We start from the raw sequence: 25,557 nt of genomic DNA, 5'->3' as shown, positions 1-25,557 counted from the left end.
ATAACCAGGAAATCAGAAAAACAAGGAACAAGGAGCTTAGGAAGTGAGGTCCATGCCAATGGTGATTGGGAGACTACACCATAAAATCAAGGCAGTTCAGAGAAATAAATAAATAGTTAGACCTAAGAAAAGAAAAGGTTAATAGACAATAAAAGAGAAAGAGAAAGGAGCTGAGGGAGTAATGATCAGAGTGGGGTAAAAATGTATGTGTCACTATTAAAAGCAGGCTTGCTTTTAATATTTAAGGGGACCCAGGGCAAGAAAACTAATGAAGGCACATATATCATTTACCTAAATATCTGAAAGTAATAAATTAAAAAAAAAAACACCCACAAATTGTTAAATGTAATGCGATTGATGCTACCTGGACAAACATATCTTTAAAAGACCTAAAGGACTGGATTTGACACCAGAATGTGATGGCTCAGGAAGAGGGGCTCCCCAGGCCCTGCATGAGCAGGAAGCATCCATCATCCCAGGGAGACAAGGTGGGTTTCAGTTACGGGAAAAGAGACAAACAAAGAGGAGGAAGCAATAGGAGAGTAGTAACTTACTAACCCTCAGTGGTAGGAGCCGTAACTACTTTACTCACCATCATCAGTGCCAAGCACAGCGTGAGGAAAGAGTATAAATCTAGTAACAATTTGCCCACTTCATGAATTAACTTGACAAAAGGAAACACTTCCCATCAGCCAGATTTTCCAAGGATGAGCACAGTAGCCTTAAAGATGATGGGTCCTCCAGTGACAGCAGGCCCCAGAAAACCACCTCCTTCCTAGGAATGTTATAGAGCAATGGAGTGTTAGAGAGCATCTTCCACAGTCTTTCTAGTTCTCCTCCAGAACTGAGAATCCATCATGACAATCTGGTTGATGTATATTTCTTGCATTAGCGTTTAAGCAGAGGTGAGATATTCCCATGAGATATACCTTTCCTATAGCTGGTAAACTGTCACTTCAGAAGCACTTTTGTTATTGCCTTTATGATCCATCATCATCATCATCATCATCATGTTTTTTGTTATGGAATAATATACAGCTTCACTAGGGTTTTTCACATTTGCTTTTTTTTTAATTAGAAGAATATAAAACCACAGAATTATGGAAATACATAGAAAATATCATCAATTTTGGCCTATTTTCTCACTAACAAAATAGATCTTTTTCAAAATGCAAATCATAATGCAGTACTGAGTCATGAAATCAATTTTATGGATAATGATGAATTTCCTTAATGTGTATGTAGCAATTGATCACAGAGTTAAAAATCATCTTTAAATTTTAACATTCATCCATCCATTTATTTACTAACCAAAATTTATTTTAATGTCTAGTCTAACTACTGAGTGCTGTGTTGGAATTTGGAAGTAAAATACTTAGGTTGATTAGCAAGAATCATTACTTTATAGAGCATGAAGCAGGGTCCAATATGGTTGCCATCAGCCACTTGTAACTCTAATGGATTTGAAATATGGCTAGTCCAAATTGAGGTGTGCTGAAAGGGTAAGATACACTACATTTTCTAAGACTTAGTATGAAAAAAGAACATAGAATATTTCATTAGTAATTTCATATTGATTATGTGATAAAATAAGATTTTCAAAATATTGAGTTAACTAATCCATATTAAATTAACTTCACCTATTTTATTATTTAAAATGCTGCTACTAGAATATTTTAAATTAACTATGCGGCTCATATTTGTGACTTAAGTTATGTTTCCATTGGAAAGTACTGGCTTGAGTCTAAGAATGAAGACAGATAATTAACCAAACAACTGTAATAAAAAACTGTACTAAGTGTTATATAAAATGCCAGTGGGAGAATAAGGAAGAAACAAATCACCTAAATTAAAAGACTAAAAAAAATGTTCTCACAAATAGAGATGTTTAAATATATACTTGAGTAATGAGGGTGAACCAGGAAAAAAGCTGAGGTAGCATATACACACAAAGTGAAAAATAAGGAGCAAGAGGGGAAAAAAAAGTGCACTGTGGAGAGACTAAAGAAAACGTAGCTAGTGCAGAAAATAATGTATGGGAGTAGCATTGACCAGAAAGGTAGGTCGTGCCAAGACATCGGTGATTTTAGAAGCCCTGTGAAGGAGATATCTTTTATAGTTGAGTCAATAGGCAGCCAGTGAAGGAGTCTAGGCAGATTAGGGATATGATTTTTTTTTTTTTATAGAAAGGTCATTTTGGCAGCAAAATAGAAAATGGGTTGGAGAAAAATAAAACTGATCTGCTGTAAGGTGCTGACCATGAAGATGAAAAGAATTGCCAGTTAGCTTAGTTATCCCTTAGATGCAGATGGTAAAGAAGAGAGAGACGTTAGGATCATTTCCAAGTTTGGTGCTTGGATACATACTGGTACCAATGTCCCTGACGTTTGCTGGTTGAGTTTGGGAACACTGCAAGAGGCTGGCATTTGTGGCAAAACTGATCTGTTCAACAAAGCACTGAATTGACTTTGGAGAGCCATAGACACAGGATAGTTATGCTAAGAAGGCAGATGGATCAAGGGTCTGGAGCTCTATAGGGAGGTATCTGCAGAGGATAACGACGTGCATGAGCCTTCAATGAATATACACACTCTTGAAAACAGTCTATAGGTATGACTATAATTGCCTGAGAGTGTGGGTAAAAGGAAAGAGAATAAGTCCTTGCCCAAATCTCAAGGATAATCAGAATTTTAGACATTCTCTATTGATGCTGTCAGACCTAATGTCTTCTTTTTGTATCAAATGTATTGTGATGTCCCCTTTCATATTTAAAAATAAAATACATAGCAAATAAAATCTACAAACTTGCATAAGGTAAAACAAATATAATAAAACACCCTGAATATAATAATAGATAGAAATGAAAGGCAAGCCATGTTGGAGGAGGTCATTGAGAATATGGGACCTCTGGTTTGACCCTCAAGCTGGACCCAGGAAACTGGAGGCTCCTCACCCCATCTCTTGTCCTTGGAATGTGCATTTCACTTGCCTTCTTAGGTCCAGAAGCTGCCCCAAGGATACAGCCTGGCAATAGTAATGTGGTGATGAGTCTATCTGAACTATGTAAGTAACTGAACTCAGTTAAGGCTTCTAAATAAACTTTTAAGATTTGGTGGGTGGGTGTAGAGATTTCCTTGTCTTGCAACCACTCAAGCCAAGCCTTATAAGTAAGTTCTCCTGAGTATTAAACCTGTCACCTACCAATCTGGAGTGGTCTGCCTCTTTCTTTGGTCTCTCCTCACCTTCTGTATATAAGGCCAATTTGCAAACCAAGTAATCCATAATGAAATGTGTTTTTCAACATGCAAATAGTGAAATTCTTCTACACACAAGAAGACAGTAAATAAGAGTCCATACTTTACCCCTCTAGGTAGAGTCACCTTGAATACAACAACCATAAATTCAGGCTGATAGAGTTGTGAACCTTTAGTGACTCAGATGCCATAAATGATATTGCCATTGGTGACATGATTTTTCAAAATGGTGGAACAACATTCAGGAAAATTCTTAATTAAATAACTTTCCTCAGATTAAGACATAGTTTTACTGCTGGAAAATTTCACTTTTATTAAAATGATGAAAACAACATACTATACTGCACATGTATATGTAAACAGTAGGACTCTATGATCAGTTTTTTTTTTAAGTTTTATTATTTACATCTGAAAGTGAGACAGGACTGGGGACAATTCTTCAGTCTTTATAACACCATCCTTGTTTTTCAGGATGTCTAGAATGCTGGACTCCCTGTTCTGAATAATTCTGGTACTTCAGTATCTCAATCATTATAGTAATTATACTTCTGACAGTTTACAGAGGCTCTGTAGAGAGAGGTCCAGCCACTCATTTGGAATGGATAGAGGAAAGGTTTTTCCAATGAATGTTTTAATATGTACGTTTTATTATGATGATGATATAGTGAGGTCTGCTGATCTGCAAATGATTACCACTGAAAAGACAGTATGTCACCTGCAATATCTAAAAGGTGGGGGCGCTCCACACCATGGAGGGCCCCACAGCACAGGACCAGGGTCAATGTGGAGGCACACGGAGTGGGAAGAAAATGTGGGTAAGAGACTTTATTGTAGTTTACATGGGAAGAAACAGATGAGGGAAGGTAAGAAGATTTAGGATTGGCTAGTTTGAATAATCTCAGTGGACTCTGGGGTGGGAGGGCTGTCTTCAGACCCTGTCTGGTAGCTGGCCTTGGTGTGATTAGGGCAGAGAATATTGGCTGGGAGTGTAAGAGCCTGCTGGAGGAGGTGAGAGTAAGGATGTGGGCTCTGGATTAGTTAATCTCCATGAAACACATGCCTTGTGGTGAGTCCTTGGGAACTGGCTAGCCCTGAGAGGGGTGGTCTCCCCAGGAACAATAAGGCCCCGGATATCAAAGCATTAGAATAAAAAGACACGCTCAGTACAAAGACAGCAAACAGATAGCCAGAGACATGGGAGAAAATCTAGGTGGATCTGGTCTCCTGGAAGCCAAAGATGAGCTATTTTTTCCCAGAAGGAAAGCTCAACAGTATTGCTTAGGGTGATGAATGATGAGGATTGGTTCAGTAGTGCTAAATTCAGCAACAAGCATGTGATTTTGACCTGAGGAAATCAGTATGTGTGGAATCATGGGAAGTAATCCTGCTTTCTGTGGATTGGGAAATGAAGAAGTAAAAAAGTGAGCAAGTGAGACAGGAGGGAAGGGGGCAGGGCACAGCCACTAAAGGAATGATAGCAACCAAAATGGTGGAAGATTCACCTCCTAGTTGGCCTTGAGGATTAAGAGGTTTAACTTCTAGTAGACCTTGAGCTTCATTATATGCTCATTGTAAAAGCGTGATCAAATAACACGCCCACAGGCGCCATGACAGCCCCAAGGCTGACCGCAAAAGGCCAAAGAATGGGCGGTGGCCCAGTCCCTGGGAATCCCAGCCCCTTCCCCAGGGCAGTTGGATTGATCCCACCTGTAGGCGTGTGAAGCTACTGAGACCATAAAAAGTGACACCACCATGCCTAGCCGCCCTTTTCGCTCCCTCCACTTTGGAGACGGCCCGCACTCTGTCTGTGGAGTGTGTACCTTCTTTTACTTTAACCTGAGCACCCAATTCCCACACCTCTTTCCTTGCCTTTCTCTTGCCTTACACTCTATGCAGTGTGTATCTCCCTAAATAAATCTACCTTTACTCAATGGTGGCTCGCACTTGAATTCTTTTCTGCGTGAAGCCAAGGACCCATACTTGGCGGGGCACCTCCCAGGGGCTCAGCCGAGACCTGGAACATGGCCCTCCTCATGCCCCACATCCGTTTTCCTGCATCACAAGGGGTATATCAACCTCAGAATTCTAGCTGTGTCCTCGAGGGGAGGGACTGTTAGGAAGACCAGCCATGTGTAGGAAAGGGTTTGTAATTTGTTCATTACATTTTAAATTTAATTTTTATAAGACAGAGATGTAATCAAATATAAGAGATTAAGGGAAGGAAGGTAACTGTGGAGAGTGAGAGGTTACATAGACATAAAGGAAATTTCCCCCAGGTATGTGGGAGCCAAGAATTGAAGAACACAGACAGAAAAACAAACTTTCTGCAGCTCTACGGGAAAATGATTCTTTCCAATAGAAAATAAGAAAGAAAGATCAAGTGAAGGTTCATATACATTTCTAACTTCGGAGGTAGGAGACTAAGGGAGTTGTCTTCTGATATTTTCTATTTTATTTTAGCTTTTTTGCTAAGAGGTAGATGAGCTCATCTGATAAGAATAAGGTGGGAGGAAAAAGAATTTGAAATTCAAGGAGAATTCAGAAAGTTTAAAATAGCCACGTGGAGACTAGGAGGGAAAGCCAATTAGAGAAATAAATTCTAAAAAAGATGAGGCGGGGGAGTATCTAAAATGTGCAGTGGACATACTGAGGATTTTATTGTAAGCTTTTTCTGCCTCTTAAATGATAAAAGTAAGTGTACTGAGAACATACGTTTCCAATGGAAGTGGTTTATAAGGGTTTCTCATGAGAACTTTGTGGAGTAGATTATATAGGTCTACAGGAATGGGTGCAGGGAATGAAGACTACAGGATAGAGCTGAAAGGCATTTCCTCCAGATAAATCTTAAAAACTGACAAAACATGTAACTTCATATCAAACGGAAGAAGTTAGAAGCTTCTTTGAAACTGCACATCATATATCTACACTTGTGGTTATTTCAATTCTGTGGGGTGATTCTTCTATCCAGTTGTACCTGTCATGGTGGGATGTTTCCAAGGCACACGTGAAAAAGGAAAGGAAAATGTATTTCCAAACAGATTAGCAGTAGTCAAATTTAGCAAGTTTGATGCATTCTGCCCAAAGCTGATGAAAGGATTATGTTATATTTGCAGAAGGCTTACACTTTTAGACAATATTTAACAGTTGCTATCTCTCCATTCTCTGGCTAAGTCTTTCCTCCCCCAGCTGTTCAAGTTAAGGGAAGGAAGAGAGCTTGGTGCCCTACAGAAAGGCATTAATACACAGTTTTTGAGAAACAGCTGCTCTTTGAATGGTCACTTCTCTTTGAGAAGCCAATAACTAAAGTGTAATTCTGCATTCTTGCCTAGTAGAGTTTAGGGATTTCTGGTTGTTGCAAACTGAATTCAGAAAACATTAAGACACCTTGGTGCTGTGAAGACACTAAGATGACAAACCATGGAGAAGCTGATGATCAAATTCTGGAGACAGAGGAGTATACATTATACACAATGACTACCACGATTTGGCCTCATAACATAGTGATTCAAAACATGACCCTTAGAGTTAGATGTCTCTAGTCAGTGTCACCCTATGTGGCTCTTGGCAGGTTATTTATACGTTGTATGTCTCAGACTTTCTTGTTTAAAAAATGAGTAGGACAGCACTTCACCATGTTGAGCACCAGTCAGTGAAGTAAGTGGCCATGTGTTTATTATGGTGCCCACCACATACTAATCATTAACAAACAGAAAGAGAAGCAGTGAGTAAAAGTTTGAAGACATTAATCCCGACTAGAGGTAGTGGGGCACAGAAAGAAAGGGTGTCGTCTTCCTTAACTCCAACTTTCAGCTAAGGATTAGGAGAAAATCTGAGTCATATTCAACCAAAAAAACCCCACAAACTTCCAGAAAAAAAAAAAATTTTAAAGTTGGTGTCAGGATCACCACATTGAAAACTAAATTCCCTGATGCAGGTCATCCCTCTGAGAGAGGCTTTCCATTTTGGGAGCTACATATATTAGATTTTGCTATCAGAAAATCCCCCACCTCCGAACATCTAAATTGCATCAGCTATAATCTGATTTCTCTGAATTTACTTTAACAGCAACAAAAACTATGTTTCCATCTTCAGTGCTTATATCACTACCATGACAAATGCCAATAGAAAAAAAATAATAGCCTCTTGGATTTAGCCTCCAACTTTATAACACATCTCTTGGGGTTCATGACCTAGTATGAAACTCGTGAATGTAAATTCACCCACAAATATACCCACCACTTCAACAAAGCATCCCTTCCAAGCGAACCTGCCCAGGTTAAAAATACAACATGAAGAGGAATATTTAACCTCAACTATTCCCTTCTAAACTCCCTTGAATATATCTTGAACAACGTGCTCACGATGGTAATAACACTTACATAGAAAGTAAGCAGCAATTTACAATAAGCCAAGAATGGCTCGTTAATATTAATCTTTCCCAATCAGTTTAAACGGCACATGCAGACTTTCTGGGTGCAATGGATCCCAATGAGAAACATGCATAATTAACATTTATTAAGCATCTATATGGTTCTAGAACTATTCTCAAACCCTCTTGGTCCAGGTAATCACTATTATTCCTATTTTACTGTTGAAGGAATGCATCTAAGGTCATACAGTCAATAATGACAGAGCTAGGTTTTATTCTGACCCTAAACCTCAGGCTTTCCCTTCATCATGATACTTCCTTTTTTAAATTTTATTTTTTATTGAATCGTAGTTGATTTACAATGTTAGTTTCTGGAATACAGCAAAGCAATTCAGTTATACATATATAAGCATATATATCTTTTCAGATTCATCACGATACCTCTTAAAATGAGAGAAATTAGGAAATCTCTGTCTCAATATTTCTATGCTAGGTTTTATCAAATTTTTATGAGGCATATATAAAAAACAAGACTATAAAGATACAGAATTCATTTCACTCTTATGCCCTCAAGTAATGCTTTGTCTTCTAACAGAACCAAAGACCTGTTATCAGAATGAAAGTCAAATGTGATGATATGGCAACTAATAATACAAAAATGGTATATTTAAGTGGAGGCAGAAATTGTGAGTGTGTGTGTGTGTGTGTGTGTGTGCTCTTTAATAAAGTTAGCAAACTGCAAGAGAACGTGTGGTGATAATCTCAATTTTTTGCAAAATTTCGTATGATTGTAAACACATATAAAACTTCGAAAGGTAAACACCAAACATTAACTATAATTACTATAATAAATTAAATATGATTTTTTTCTAATTTAACATAATGGACTTCAGATACTGGCAACTTATTTCTGCAATGGACATATGCACTTTATCATGTTATGAAAACCTTTCTATACTGTATAAAATGTTAACTTTACTCCCTCAAGGATTCTATGAAATGCCTATTATTATCATCTCTATTCCACAATTGCAAAAATAAGGACTCAAAAAGATCGACTCTCTCAAATTCACAAAATTATTGAGCAGCAGAGTTAGAATTTTAGCCCACGTCAAAAGCTTAGCTATTTGCCACAGTCTTTCACTTGATCCAAAAGAATGACACACATTCGTGTGTCAGATTTCCTTCTGCTTATTTATTTCGTTATGTATAGTTAGATATATTTATGATTTATGGAAACAGAAATAGTTGGTCCACCTCAACTTAACCCCATCTCAACATATAGCTAATATATAAAATTGCTTTAATTGGGTTGTTAGGAAGGTATTAAATAAAAATAATAATAATAAAAAATCTCCTAAATCCAGTTTTTCTAATAGAAGGGAAGGCACATTATTGGATTTAAAGTAAAATTTAAATGGGTATTTTGGTCTTTTTGAGCACAGATTTTGGTGGTTACAAGGAGAGATCGTGTAAATACATACTGGTGCTTTAAGAGAGAGAGTGTTACAGACCAGAAGAGAAGAGGCCATTTAAAACAATGGTAGCCCACTTATTTCAAATAAGTGAAGAAAAGATGAATAATGAAACCCTTATTAATTAAAGGGCACTGGAACAATTCAAAAGCTGTGTAGAATAAAAACATCATGTTGCATTTCAATTTTGTACCAACATAATTTGATTGACAAATGACTGAAGCACAGAAAAAAAATATTTAAAGTACAAAAAGAAATCTTGAGAAAATTATTATTGTATCAGAGTAGAGAACACTTCAAACATATAAAATAAAAAGCTGCAAAAGAAAAAAACCACATTAAAAACTAATAATTCCTGGCAGAAAAAAAAATCATGAATGTAATAGGCCAACAATAACCTGGTTCAAATCTTTGCAACTAATATTATAAGAAAAATTACAGCTTGTTTAACACATAAAGAGCATCTCTGTATTAATAAAAACAAAAATCTTAAGTAGATGAATAGTTCTTAGTAAAGAAAATACAAACATATGTAAAGTTTAACGTGTGAAGTTTCTCAAATATTTTTCAAATGGAATCTACAATAAGGTGCTATTATTTCACCTCCAACATAGCAAACATCAGAACTAGTTTGATAATGCATTTTGTTGTCAAGAAGGGGAAGTGTTAGAGCAGGCAGTTAGCTAGATATGAGCGGAGAAAGGGGGACATGGGCAAATGGCAGAAAACCATTCATCCTGTGAACAATGGGGTCCTTGGACACACCAAGAAAAACAGGATCCTCTGGACTGATATAAAACCATACCTTCGGGGTTGATAAGTGTCCTGGAAGTAGAAGGGTGGGAGAGGACAGGAATCTCCACCATCTGAACATAACCTTTCAATGATTAAGACCTCTGTCCAAAATAAACAAATATCTTTTGCTTATGATACCCCCTTTCCGAATGTAATCTTTGTTCTTTATGACCTCATCTAACTTCCCAATTGAGACTAAATAAGGACAAAAATCCCTCCTCCCCACCTGGGGAGGTGGAGCTGGGATGAAGATCAGGAAAGAAGATTCCAAACCTCTCCCTGCCAATGAACATTCTGCCCATTCGTTTTTACACCCTTATAACCAGCTTGCCAAGGAAACTCGGGGCAGCTACCTACCTGGGTCTGCCTACTCTTTCCTTGAGAACATAATGACCTATCCTTTAATAAATCCTTGGTTTGCTTTCTTAAGCTCCACATCTTATCTCTGAATTCTTTCTGTGATGAGACAAGAACCTCTCACCCACAACAGACGTACACAGGGAAGTGGGGTAGGAAAGTAGAAATTTCCATGCATTGTCAACAGTAATATAAATTGGCTTGATCACTGTGAGAAGCAATTTGGCAGTATTTGCCTAGGAATTTAATATAAAGTTATATCCTCATCTGTGCTATAAAAAGTACACATCTATCATTATTCAGAACAAATGGTCAGATTTAGGGTAGGGGTGGGAGGTGATAGCAGTGAATTCTAGTAAAGTGAAAACCAAAGATATGCTTACAGAAAAGGTAAATGATCTTTGAAGTTCAGAGATTTAAGAACGAAAAGGAACAATGAAAAGAGCTAATGTGTGAGTAATACAAATGAACATTGAATGGTGTCTGGCTGGGTTTAGAATTTATGTGAAACATTAATAGTGTATATTAGGAAGAAATATTAATAGAGTTAAACCAGTCTATGTTTCTTTTATTTTCCAAGAAGAGGATAAAAGTACCAATTAACCTAAGACTGGATTGAAATTTGAAAATAAGTGAATAGAAAAAGGTTAACTATGCAAATGGTGTCTATATGCACCATAAAACATTGTCACATAATAAATAATAAAAATGTGCAAGAATATAAAGAAAAATCAATGAAACAAAAATCATAATGAAAGAATTTCAGCTATCTTAGTAATTTATAGAAAGTTAGTCAAAGAATATAGAAGATTTAAACAACTTGATTAGCCAACTTTCTCTAATTCTCTAACAGAGAATATCATCCCCAAATGTAGGGTACATTTTAGTTTTAAAAAAATGTAAAATATTTAGGAAATCTGACTCAATTTGGAGCCCACAGGAAATCTCTGTAAATTTTAAAGACCCTACATCATATAATTTTTCCATCACAATATACTTAGAGTAGTCAACAGATAGAAAACAGAAGACTAAACAGAAAGCTGAGATATTTGTATGTTTGGAAATTTAAAAATATATAATTCTAAGTAACCCATATATCAAAGAAAAATTGTAATTATATTGGAATATTACAGTTACCATCTCTAAACACGTACATACAAATACACACAAAATTTGACATCTTTTGGAAATGTATACCAGAGTCATGTTTCTTAACTGGAATTTGCATGTGAAACATTTGGAGAAATTGTTAAAATGGACATTCTGATTCAGCAGATCAAAGGTGGGACCTGAGATTTTGCATTTCTAACAGTTCTCTGGGAATCGTGCTATTGGTTTGAGGGCTATCTTTGAATAGCAAAGTGATGGAGTTTTTACTCTCATAACCCCTGGGATGCTACCTGCATTTGGTAGACAAGAGCCAAGGGTCCTGATCTTTGTACAATGTGTGGGATCAGAACCAACCAATCAGGAATTGTTCCACTCAAAACAACAACAGTACACCGGTTGAGACACACTTGTAGACTGACAATCTCAAATGAAAGGTGAAAAAGACTGTTATCCAGAAATATTAAAGGATTTGTGACCTACTGACTCAACTGCACATTCCAAGACTAGAATCAAGGCTCTTGCTTTGCACACTAGTGATCCTTCTGTAAAAGAAATATTGTATCAGACACACTGAAAACATCAAGGAAGACTTTATTTAACGTAGCTGCAACAGAAGTCAATGTTTGCAATAGGGGAAAGAGACTGAACTCAACTCTGCTGAAACCAAAGGGGAGACGATTTTTAGACTCCAGTTTGCACCAATGGAAAAGTACTGGGAAAAGTTAGGAGGGGGTTTGGTCAAAGGGATGAGGCCATCTGTGTTTGCTAATCCTGGCTCATTGAAGTTGGGCTCCTCTCTTCCCACACACACTAGGAGATGGGAACCTTATCTTTCTGATTATGTATCCAAGGGGTGACTCTCAGGTCCTTGAAAAATAATTTTCTGGGTTGTAAAAAATTTATATTTCAAAAGAACAGAGGGGAAAAAAAAATCACAACTGCAAGTTTTCTCAAGTAAATGCTCTAAGCAAAGGGAGGTCAGGCCTCCATAGTTAAGAAGCCCATCAAAATTGAGCCAAGTTGAGGGAAACATGTCAGTACCACCGCTCACAAAAACTGCCTTCCTCCCCTCCCTTCTTCCTTCCTTCCTCCCTCTCCCGCCTTCCCTCCCTCCTTCCCTTCCTTGTTTCATTCCTGATTTTCCTCTTTTCAAGATTCCTCTATTGCTTCCTTTTTTTTCCTTTATTCTTGTTTCTTTCCTTCCTTCCTCTCTTGACTTTTAAATTTACATATACCCACCCCCATCACACACATTACTTCACTTAGAAAAGTTAAGAAATGCCATTCATTGACTTAGAAAAGGAGGTGCCATTTGGTATTAAAAGACAGGTAATTGGTTTGTAGGATATCCACTGCAATTTCATTAAATGAAATGGAGGAAAATGTTCTAAAATCTAGTTTATAGCCCTGTACCTCACCTCCTCCAACCTCCTCTTCCCCTTTACAGATTTCTCTCCATCACCTCCCTGCCTAATTGAGTTACTTATTCCCCAGACCACAAGATGCAACATCTGTGGTGGCTTCCGTTGAGATTTATTTAGCTGGATTTTCATTAAAATAGCTACTGAATTGACTCCATAAAATGTTGCTTATCTTAATAACACTCTTTAGAGCTTTGCAAATTTGCATTTAATACTCTTTAGTGTCATTACAGCATTAATAATCTGTGCCTAAAGAGCAATAAAGAAAAAAACTTTATGCTTTCTATTTAATAGAGGTGGCTTCATAACCAGTCCATTTTCATGCAGCATGGGCTTTGAAAGTCCCAGACAGAAGCTAAAGGGAGAATATTCATGAGCAAAATGTGGTCAAGTCTCAATGGAATTGTTTCCTTAGACTGATGGAACCTGAGTCTTCTAAGATATTTGCCTCACCATAGTATTCTGTCCAAGAAAACAATCCACATCTCTTGCCTCAACCCTGTCACATGTACCTTCAACATCTCCCAAAGACGTTGCTTTAAATTTCTTTGAAATCTCATAGCTAATGAGAATGAGATAGGAGGAGACCAAAGAGAGGTAAGGACTCATGTGTAAGTAAATGAGATAATACGTTGGCTGCTGATTTTAGATTAGCCTTTCAGATCCATGTGCTTAAATGCATCACTAAATAAGAAAATGTTAAGGATGACTTCTGGTGTCTCTCTTTCACCTCGTTCCATAGAGTTTGTCTTAGTGGACTGAATTTGCAGAATAAGTTAAAAAGAAAAAAGATATTGACAAATGTTTCACACTCAGATTTCAAACAACCACCATGGGTTTCCCATTTCTAAAAGCAGTTGAGTGGAAGGAATTGTGTAGTAATTTAGATGAACTGAGCAGACCAACATGTGAACAGAAAGGCTGGTGCAGGGCGTCTCATAGGTGGAGAGTCTTTTAAAGATGTTTTATACTCAAGCCAAAAAAAAAAAAAAAAAAAAAAAAAAATTCCAGGAAGTATCTGTGACTTTCCTGGCTGCAGAACACTATGTAGTGGAGGAGTGATTTACATTCACATTTTCTATAGTTTAAGATCTATTAAGAGGAAAATAAAAGTGTACAGATTGCAGGGGAGGGATCTCACAGAATCTCCACAAATGACAAGACTCTTAGATGCCTGCATTTTTCAAGGGTGTGTGTGTCTCAAAGGTACTGCTTTTCAGTCTTCCCCCAGGCTGCTTCAAACAGTCAGCATCTCAGATTTCCTGTGAGATCAAGGCTGATTTTTCCAATTCATAATGCATAATGAAAACAGAGACAAGCCTTTCTCGCTGTGTTTATTCACACTCACAGAATACTATCTTCAGCAAATCAATCAGAATCCTCTGTCAGTAAAACAGAACAGACATTGGTGGGGGAACTTAGAAAATTGAAATCGGAAGATGAATACATTGAAATTGGACCAGGACAATAAAAGAACATGCTTTTATCTGCAAAAGGAAGGGAGGCCAGCGAACAGGTACACTGAAAGGGTGTGAGACGAATGATAAAAATCTTCAAGTTAAGCAAGAACTTGAGTGAACAAAACATCTATGAATTGACTACAAAAGAACAAAGTCATAAATAGCTTCAAATTCGCACTCAGGGGAGAGTTCCTGTCAGACAGAGGGCAGCCTCTGGTGATCCACAGAGAAGGGGAAAAAAAAACAAAGCAGCCATTTAGGCAAAGAATAGCAGGGGCCAGAGTTAAAAATCAAAGTAACAAGTAACAAGATTTTTAAAAATAGCCTTGCTTCAGTAACTTCTCTGAAAAGAAAGGTACTGAAAGGTTCACAAGAGGATTTAAGATCTTTTAAGCCAGTTCCCATATGTCATTTATCAATTAATTTCGGTACTAGTACAGAGAAATTATGCTGCTTTAACTTACGTTGTAAATTTCATTTTATGCCATTGATTTTTGCACTCAACACACGCACTTATGTTGTAATGTTCTTAGTATCTCTAGTGATGTATTGAAGAAAGAAACCCTCAAAGTGACTGTGCAGCAGGATTTCAGAACTGTCATGGGCCAGTGAATACTGTGTAAACACAAATGACCTCATTTTATTTATTTTATATTATTTTATTTATTTTATTTTTTTTTTTTGAAGTATAGTTAGTATAGTCAGTTTACAATGTTGTGTTAATTTCTGGTATACAGCACAGTGATACAACTATATATACATATATATATATATATATTCCTTTTCCTATTCTTTTTCATTATAGGCTATTACAAGGTTTTGGATATAGTTCCCTGTGCTATACAGTAGGACTCGGTTGTGCTAAATGCCCTCATTTTAAATAGGGATGTTTATTGTGGTTACGATGACCCTCTTCCCCCAGTGTAATGTGGGTGTGTGAGGGTGGGAGGTGCTGAGGGAAATATGAGTAGGGAACACGTAAGTTGACAATTTTACTTGTTGGCTTTCCAGGACATAAGGACCTGTTAAGAAGACTCTCCTAAGATCTTAGATTTGGAGCCTAGTGCTCTGGTTGAATGGAACTCCTGACGGGTGGAGGTAGGTAAGTAAGAAGGAATGTACATTCACTTGTAAAGAAAGGAGAGTGAAGAGGAGAGACGAGATGAATAGACCTGTGGTAGCCACATAGGCTGTATTTTTGTTTGTAAATATTGACTTCACATCTCTTAGGGACAATTGCCCCTCTTCTCCCACTGGCCTCAGTCCTGGGCAGGCATTGTGCTTTGATTGGTGAAATAAATGCAAAAAAAAAAAAAAAAGGCTCTTCTTCACGTCTGTCAGATGGTGAAGAGCCAGTGTGTGTCTTGCCATTCTTTTCTTTCATTTGCTCTAGGGTGTGGAAGTGTGTATGAAAGTGAAGCCTCCATCAACAATGGTCCCTGAATAACCATAGGAAGCAGAGGTCCCCTGCTAGACCTAGGGAGACATGTGAGCCATGCAAAGAATAAACTCTGTTAGCGAGTGAGATATTAGGGCTGTTTGTTAAGCAGGAAAATATGTTCTATCCTATCTAATTCAGTAAGATAATACAGATATTTTTTCCATCAACTGGGAATGCCTTAGAGCACTGGTGAAAAGACAACCAGAGTAAAAATAAAATAAATATGTAGTCTATGTAGCACCATTCCTTAATCATTTAGTTCAGTATCCCAACCTTTCCCAGTAATATTGGTGTATGGATAACTTCAACAAAGCACACCAGCTCCAACACACAGCTTACCAGGATCACGTTGTCCTAATATTAGATGGTCATTGTCTTGGGGCCAAAATAATAATAAAGGGAGATACAAAATTAGGTAAGTCTAATCAGGAGATCTGGGGAGAGAGGCTGTGAATCACACAACTGTGAAAACTTCAATTGCAGTCATTAAAGTTTGAGTTGAGAGATAAATAATCCAGAAAAAAAAAAAAGCCAGACTTTAAATGAAGCAAGGTAATAGAGATAGAAATCCACAATGCTGATTTAGAACGCTCAAAGTCCATGGGTTGACAAATATTTGTGACACAAATATTTTCAGAGTACCGTGGAGAGTTCTTGTGGACAGTTTTGCAAAAGACTGTCAGGCCTCTAGCAAGGGATCTTCCAATTTGAGAAATATCTGAGTCACTAGAAGGCAGCATTCAAAGTGTCCACTTGACTGAACAAAGAAGTCACACATCTGTATAAACAGAAATTTTTCCTCTCTGTGTGTAACGGGAGATGTTTTTCTGTCTTTGAGCTGAATTTCTAAGCCAGGAGAGTTAAGGCAGAACAGTAACACGAACAAGTTTAACTCATACTATGCAATACACAATAGTAAAAAGAGCACAGCTTTGGGTGCCAGAAAGTCCCCGGTTTGAATTCAAGCTCTCAAATTCTCAACAAACATGCTGACCTTTACAGGGGGAAAAAAAAAAAAAAGCTATTTAGGATTCCTTCTTTGAAAATTTAGAAGCGTCGGCTGTCTAGTTTATAACCACATGAATTGTGCTTGTATATTATGTTCTTGTACTTTTTATTTTGTGAAATTATGCAGAAAATACACACACAAGCCATGTGTCCTCGATGAAGCAATAGATACAGAGATGCATTTACTTCCAGAGCAGCTCTGGGAAAATCCCAGGAATCTAATTGTCTGTGGACTAGTTTGAGAGTGTTTTGCTCTATTTACCCAATTTCTTAAAACTTAGAAGTAGTTGTTCTCTAGGAAATATTTTCAGGTCTGATATTCAATTATCCATTAATTGAAGAGTAATCTTAGCTTTGTAGAAGGAAGCAATATACAGTCATTGAGATAAATAGTTGCATCTAGGGTATTTATTTGTTTCCACATGGTAAAATCTGTGAATACGCCTTGGTATAAAAAAAAATTAAAAAAATAACATTTCTGTTGAAATAGACTTCTAGTCTCTGAAGGATATAGATTTCTTCAGGGCCAGGCAACTGCAGGTCCCTAATTAGTTCCTGAATGAACTAGTGAAAGGAACTAGCTCTCTGGCCATTTATTTCAATCCCTGTACTAACTACATCTTCAGAACTGTCAAAAGTTATTTGTACACACACACATAAAGAAAATAGGAATTATACCATTCTACCTCCTTCTCAGGGACTGGAAAGAATAAACACAGCACTTGTAAATGCATATATTGTATGTATGCGTGTAATATGTATTTAAAAAGCCAAGATGTTTAAAAGATCGTCTGTTTTGATATCCTGATTGTGCTGAGATGAAGGTAAAAGACTGGTACTAAAATCTAAACAAAAAAATTCAGTTTTCCTGAAAGCTTCAAATTCTACTCACTGAGGTATTTTATCTATATTTGTAATTACCAAACCATAAAAGCTTATTCCCAAAACATGACAAGAAAACCTGTGTATCGCTGTAGGGTACAGGTAATTCTCAAAAGAGTGAGCAGAGAATAATATTCATTCCCAGTGGACTCAACTGTGGATGGTATGAACAGAACGACTCTGGAGGTAACGTTAATAATAATTCAAACAATCTACTTCAAGAACTTTATAATGTCTCAAGCAACCAAGACATTGTTTAGCTTTGTTTGTATAGAAGGTGTTATGTGTTGAATTGTGTCCCCCACCAAATTCTTATATTGAAGTCCTAGCCCTCAGTACTTAACAATGTGACTGTATTTTAGAGAGAGCTTTTTAACAGGTAATTGCAAGAACACGAGGTCATGTGGTTGAGCGCTAAACCAATATGACTCCTGTACTTATAAGAAGAGATGAGGACAGAGAGACACACAGATTCAGGGGTGACGATGTGAGGTCATAGCAAGAAAATGATCATTTACAAGCCATAGAAAGAGACCTCAAAACAAAATTATCTGATACCTTCATCTCAGACTTGCAGGCTTCCCGTAACTGTGAGGAAGTAAATTTCTGTTGTTTAAGCCATCCAAGTCTGTATTTGTCGCAGACTAATACACAAGGTGTTTCTTGTGCCTCTCTCAACTTTTTTTTTAAATTCAGAACAAAACCACTCATTTTTATTAAGACAATTAAGTAATTTTTTTTTCATGGACTACATGAAAGCGAGGGGGGAGAAGACGTTCTGAAATTCTCATAAAGACGTGTGAATTTAAATGCGCTGAAGGTTGGGTATGCACTCAGTGGTCTCTCACCGAAGCAAACCAGTAGCCCTTGGAGCAATCTGGGAAACGGGGTAAGCACAGAACTGAGCCTGGGGTACTATCAAAACTCCCCCTGCTCCTTCTGCTTCTGAATCTCCATGTAACTTAAGGAACAGAGATGAGGGAGGCTGTTCTCTTGGCCTTGAACCACCACATTTTCAGGGATCTCTTGGATGGAGGGAAAAGCTCTGTCCCACATGATCAGACACTGGGTGTTGCCCACTTTGGGAGTCTGGCAGAAGAGGATCTTGTGCTTGTTGCAGACTAATATTGCGTCAAGGACAAACCTGGAGACCGGGGTGTGTGAAAGATTCTGCAGAGCTTCCTCCCTGCAGATGTTCAGATGAGCTCCAGGCACTGCATGTAGACCAGGGGCCAGACCAGCCAGCTGCCTGTCTGCATCTTCCCTGTTGGCTTGTGTGCGTGTGTGTGTGTGTGCGTGTGTGTGTGTGTGTGTTCATGCTTTAGTTCAGAGTGGCTGCAACATCCTGGCGTTTGACACATTGTCAGGAACAGAAACTCCTGTTGTGGTGCTGTAGGCACTGGGATCTTTAAAGGTCAGCTTGATGAACTTGCTGGCCACCATGAACATGAAAATCACCCAAAAGCAATGTGGCCAACAGAAGCCACTAGTGGTGCATGTTGTCAAACATCAGCCATTCGGTGATCCTTCCTGCCAGGGACCGCGCAGATCCTTGGGATGGGCGTTTCTCACGCTCTCACGCCCAGGAGAGATGTAGGCACCTGGGTCCTCAGCGGGTCACACAAGTCGAACTTTGCATCTGCCTTCTAAGGCCTGGTCCATATTTCCTTGCATAATTGCTTCATCTGAGGTTCTTGACTCCTCCTGTCACCTCTGTGGTGCTGGAGCTCCCTGGGGTCCCCCAGCCATTCTGCGCCCCTGGAGGTGAGGCACGCAGGGTCCCTGCGTCCTGGGAGAGGCCAGCCGGCTCACTTGCCCCAAGGCCTCTGCGCCTTCACCCGTGGCCTCTGCGCCGCAAGCCAGGCTGGGGTCTTTCAACTTTTACAGTCATACCAGATGCATAATTTTTGGAAAGAGCTTAATATCCAATTTTTAAAACAAGGTGAAATATTTGAAATATATTGATTTTGGTATGTTTTATGTTTATATTCAACACATATATGGCATTTTAGAAAACATTTCTTAAAGTTGAGGATTTCAACCAAGAAGACTTTCTAGAATAACTTGTTTAAATGTCCTGGCAATGCAGAACACCACTTTGGTTAATAACTACAAGGAATTGCAAAATGGGTTGTGATCCTTCATCCCTTCCTGTGTTCAGACTTCTTGCTGCTCCTCTCATTAGGAGGTGGATTCTGTATTTCCCCACCTTTGAGTGACTTGCCTCAGCTGACAGAACACCCCGGAGATGGCTGTGTGCCAGTGCTCAGCCTAGGCCTCCAAGACCTTTGTGCACTTGTCTCTCTCTTGAAATTTGCCTCCTCCATGAACAGAAGCCATGTGCCTTCTGGATGACAAGAAACACGTGACCCAGTCATCCTCTCAGTGACCCAGTCATCCTCTCACCCTTCGTAGACCATTGACCAACTACCAGGCATCTGAATTAAACTGGGTTGACTTCTCAGCTCCCTCCCTGATTCTGTTTCCATGGATAAAGATTTACATATTAATATCTAATAGAATTTATTAGCAATGTAAATTAAATTACCTTTATCTTGAAGTAATGTCGTATTTCCTTTTAGTAGACACATTTGCTATTTTAGTCCATACCACTGGCAGACTGTCACTTCAGGGAGGCAGCATTTTATAAGGGGTTCAGGTCACAGGCTTTAAGTCTGATTTACTTGAGTCCAGGTCCTAACCCTGTCACATATTAGGCATCTCTTGGGAGGATCCCTTAATTTATGTGGGTTTCAGGTTTTTCCATCTTCAAAAAGAGAATTTCAATGTTTTTTATATAAAAGCATTTTTGTGAGGACTAAATGAGATAATATTGAAGCCAAATCTTTCCTAAAACTGAGTTCTTCTGCGAGTTTATGATTAACCTCTCTATCCAAATCTTCATTCCCTTTCTTGTCCTGAACCTGTTCCCCTCAAGCCTGGACAGTACCAAAGAAAGGAGGGGAGTGAACCACATACAGATCCCCATGTCCCTGTCCTTTAAAGTAAAAGTTTTTTGCTTTAGTCTCCCAGGCCTCCCCTGAGTCTCAAAAAGGCTGATTCGAGAGTTAATAACTAGGAAATGTGAAGATACAGAAACAAAGAATAGCTATTGCGCCAGGGAAACTGGTGATAATTTAGACTCTTAAACCAGCCACATAACAGAGTCTTCTAACTCCCAGTGCCCTGAAATATATACATAAAGGCCTGACACACATTCCTAAGTTGTTTTTACAGGAAGCAGAGCCCCACCAGGGGAACAGTGCTGACTGCTAGCACACAGACCCCAGACTAGCTGAAAGCAGAAGCTTGGTGATGTCTGAAACTTAACCTTGATGCCAACCAATCTGAGAATTGTGCACAAGCTGATCATGCCCTGCAGCCCCCTCCCTCGCACTGCCTTTAAAACCCCTTCCCGGAAGGCCATCGGGGAGTTCAGGTCTTTCGAGCCTGAGCTGCCTCTTCTCCTTGCTTGGCGCCCTGCCATAAGCGCTGTTCTTCCCTTCATCACAACCCGATGTCAGTAGATTGCCTTTACTGCCCGAGGGCAAAAGGACCCAAGTTTGATTTGGTAACAACATATAGAAAATATTTAGAAGAGTGCCTGACACTGTCATCAAGGTAGTATTTTAAAGGTTCTATAGTTGGTTAGCATAATTATTGACAACCTTCTATTCCTTTTGTGCAAAAAGAGAGATTAAGTATATAATGCTATATATGGGAAAGGAAAAAAGAAACAAAATGACAAAAAGAAGACAGGAAGAAAGGAAAAAGGGCAAAAAAATTGGCAGAGAGTTTCTCAGGAACCTGCCCTGCAGAATGATGTGAAGTAAGTTAGAGAGTTTTGTACAATAAGCCACGATGAATTTTGCAAACCTGGGTAAGGCACAGCATTTACTGCATTATTGAAGCTTATGGATTATGGAAATAAACTAGTATTAGTCAGACTTCTTTTTCTTAACTGTGCTTTGATTATCTTTTTTTTTTTTTTTTTTTTTTTTTCCCCTTCACTTTGGTGGATACAGAAGTTTGGGAATAAAGTCAGGTCTGAAAGCACATGAGACTAACACCTACTCAGAAAAATTAGATAAAAATAACCTGAGCACTTTAGAGAAATAGATTAGTAAGTGCAGCGGCAGTCTTAAAATAGCGCACATAGACTTTCTGAGCTTCTTTTTAGTCTTCTTTTAAATTATGCCTATTAGTTATTATGTAACTAGGAACGCGGGCAGACAAAACACGGTGTTTGAAACAGCATAAATTCGAGAGTGCAAATGATGGCGATCTACTGTAGATGGTAGTGATGGGAATTAATCTTAGTAGGCAGTCACAGGGCTGCTATTTTCAGTGTGCCCTAAGGTACTGGTCCACTTCATTCTTCTCCAGCATAAATCTCTTAGTAGGAATAACAGCGTGCCCGCTCCAAATGTAAGAAGCACTGGTTCAAAAGAGAAAGCAAAGTTAGCGGGATCTAGAGATGACTGTCAAAGGGAGGTAAAGTCATTCCATCAAACCTTAGTTAATCTAATGGATGGGGCATTTGTTTCAGATTAGCACAGATGCAGCATTCATGAATATCTGTGGACTGCTGTTGTAAAGAATAATCGTGGAAGAAGTTAAGAAGTAGGCAACAGAAAAATGTGAAGTATGAGAACTAGTTTCTACGGTCACATTCAAGTCTAAACCAATTTGTGTTAAAACCACCATACAAAACATATAGCTTTATATCTAATTCTATTAGTCAGTTTTTTGGATCATCTTAGAGCCAAGGTAGAAATCCCAGTATTGTTCTATTAAAACCATTTCTATTACTCCTTCCAGTTTAAAAAAAAAAGTTGAAGAAGTTCGTAAGCCGTTCAATCAGAAGTTGTAAGTGTAAGCAAATTTCACATATCAAGTAATCATTGTATTAACAGATAAATTGTCTACCAGCCTCCACTTGACAAGTACTCTTTCCACTTAGCCATTCCAAAACTTCAGTCAGGATTCTGTATTTATTTATTTATTTACTTATTTATTTTGGACTGTATTTATCAGTGCATACTAGTTGCTAATATCCATTCGTGACTTTGTAAATATGAACTCTCTTTAATTGAAATGAAACCCACAGCATAATTCTGCACTTAAAAATTTAATAGTCATAAAACATCATCAAAAATGCAGAGAGGGAATACAGATTCCCATGTCTGCTTTCATTTAATATTCTCAGCAGAGATTCTCAGTGCTTTTGATGACTCCTTAGTGAAAACGGACTGGAGAATATTCTACCATCCTGTCTTCGATGATGTAACCGCTATAAATATTCTCTACTCACACTTCCTGCTACAGGGAACAGATTGACACTCAGCAGCCCCCTCCCTCTGCTGCCTCCTGGACCTGCCACCACATTCCTGATCAGGTCATGCTCCCATGGGCTGCTTCTAGTTGACCACCCTGCCCAGCGGGGATCCTAACGCAGCTTCACTACTGCGAGAAAGGGAGCTCCTCAAATGGGAGATTTGGGCTTGAGAATTTCTCACTGGCCTGATCAAACCTTTCTTGGAAATGTGCTAGAATCCAAGACACTTCCCACACAACTCTCCTGCGTGCCCCTCTCCTTCACAGCTGTCAGAAAGGCAACTTGGTCTGACGCCTCTTCTCACCTTCTCCTACTCCCTCACCATGTTGAACAGGCATTTCCCCCAATAAATCTCATGCACGTCTAATTTCATTTTGGATTTTGCTTCTAGAAGGAAATACACTAACACATTGCTTTCAATATATCATTCTTGATAGCAACTGGATGAGTGCTTATGCTTTAATATTATTCTCTGTGATTCAAAAACTGTGTTGCATTTCATGTATTTAATTATTCATATATTTGATAATTGTTGAGGTCTTGCTATACATTAGAAACAGACACAACTTCATCTCTCAAACATACCTTCACATAACTCACATGGTTTCATAGTTGGAATTGTTGCCTTAATAGGAATTTTTATCTCCAATTTTTACGACAGTCAAAGGTGTCTGTAAATAGCAAAAAAAAATTCCAGGATCATTTTAAATTTATTTATTATTCATACTTGAATATGTGGTTTGTTTAGGTAGAATAATAAAGTGCTTAAATAGGACTGTATTCTTGTTTAGCAATGTCTCTTCTGTCTCAGTCAAGAGTTCTCTGCAAAACTATGATAAATGTTCCTTTGTTGCAAGATTCCTCAGTCTCAGTGCAATTGATTTCTTAAACTATGTGATTCTTTGTTGTGGATGACTGTTCTATATATTACGGGATGTTTATCTACAACCTTGGCCTCTACCCATTAGATGACAACAGCAACCCTCCAGTTGTGACAGTCAAAAATATCTCAAGACATTGTCAAATATCCACTGGGAGAGAAGCATTGCTTGTTTGAGAACCCCTGTTTTTTTAAGAAATTCTTGAAGACCAGTAAAAGGAATGATTGAAATCACAATGTAAAAAATTGTTTATTAAGTACTTAAATGCAATATAAAAAGTGTGTGTTTGCATGTGTGTGTGTGTGTGTGTGTGTGTGAGACCTATGATTTATGGTACAGTTTCTAAACATTTCCATTTCACACCATTCTAGCTTACTATTGAAATATAGAAAAGTTTTCACTCCTAAATAGTAATATTAAAATGTGTATAATTTTTTAAATGCAAAAAAAGAAACTAAAGTTATTTGTTCAGAAGAAGAGAACTCTCAGGATTAAGAGACCACAACTACAAAAACAACCTCAGTCAAATCACCAGTTGATATATAATTGAAACAGAGGGAACTTGGTTGTTAGAATTGTCAAGGTCTAGTCACATTTCTCAAAGTTCAGGTAAAAATTATTTTGAATAACGTTTAAAAGGCCCTGATAATTGGCCATAGGATAATCTATGAGTTTTCACCATTTCTATACAATTGTGAATATATTTATTATCAGATTTCCATGTTCTCTTTAAAAATATATGCAAAACTTGGTGTAAGACCTCAGAGGAACCATTTGGAGAAAGTTATATTACAAACTACAGTTCTGTGGCTATGCGTATTTTTACACCGTTACCAAGTGGCCCTTTGCTACTAAAAAGAAAGATTTACTGGAGCAATGATCAGTAGTGGTTCTGCACATTATTTTCAATCAGCAATTTTTCTGGAATAACTCTCCCTGGATGGGCCATGATGCACGGTCACTTTGATAGATTCTGTTATGAAGACAGAGAACAGTTATTCCTCCAGGCAAAACAAGCCAAAGGAGAGTGTGTAACTGTAGCGAATCTAGAAGGTGGGGTGGGGGATGGGATGAGGGAGATTTACAATGACTCAGGTTTGCTAGAAATGATCAGATCATCCCTGATTGCAGCATGAAAAAAATAATTGAGCATGATTTTATAGTCTACTAAAATACAACAATGTAACGAAAACGAGTATGCTGTCAACAAGAGACAAGTGTAATTAAATAAATAAGATGAATTTGACACAAGAAGCCTTTAAACTTCTTTCATCGGACGGACGGAGAAGATGGCGGAGTAGAAGGATGCTCGCAGGTCACCCTCTCCCACAAATACACCAAGACCCACATCTACAGACCCACTCAGCCAACCAGAGCACCTGTGGAACTCCGACAGAACATCGCCCTCTTCAAAAGATAAAGACGCCAAAAATCTGGTAGGAGAAGAGGAAAAAAGAAAGAACAAAAGGCAAAGCAGCGCCAGACGGGTCCCCCGGGGAGGGAGTGGCAAAGGAGGACTGGCGCTCGCTCGCTGGGTCTCCCCTCTCCAACTGAGAGGCCAGCGGGACGGAGGGGGAGCCTCCGAGGCTCGGATCTGTACAGAGCAGCCCTTGACTGACAGAACTAAGTTAAACGGGCACAGAGCGTCCCCCAGACACCCAGCCTGAGACGCGGGCCAGCAGTGGCGGGCAGGGCCAGGCTGCACAAGCCGGGCGGAGGACGGAAGTGGCTGCACGGAGGCAGCCCCGGGGGAACGCAAGGGGCTG

The sequence above is a fragment of the Camelus ferus genome, chromosome 1 (assembly GCF_009834535.1).
Source record: "Camelus ferus isolate YT-003-E chromosome 1, BCGSAC_Cfer_1.0, whole genome shotgun sequence".
NCBI classification, from domain to species: Eukaryota; Metazoa; Chordata; class Mammalia; order Artiodactyla; family Camelidae; genus Camelus; species Camelus ferus.
The sequence above is the reverse complement of the archived record's forward strand: the minus strand, read 5'-3'. Positions refer to the sequence as shown.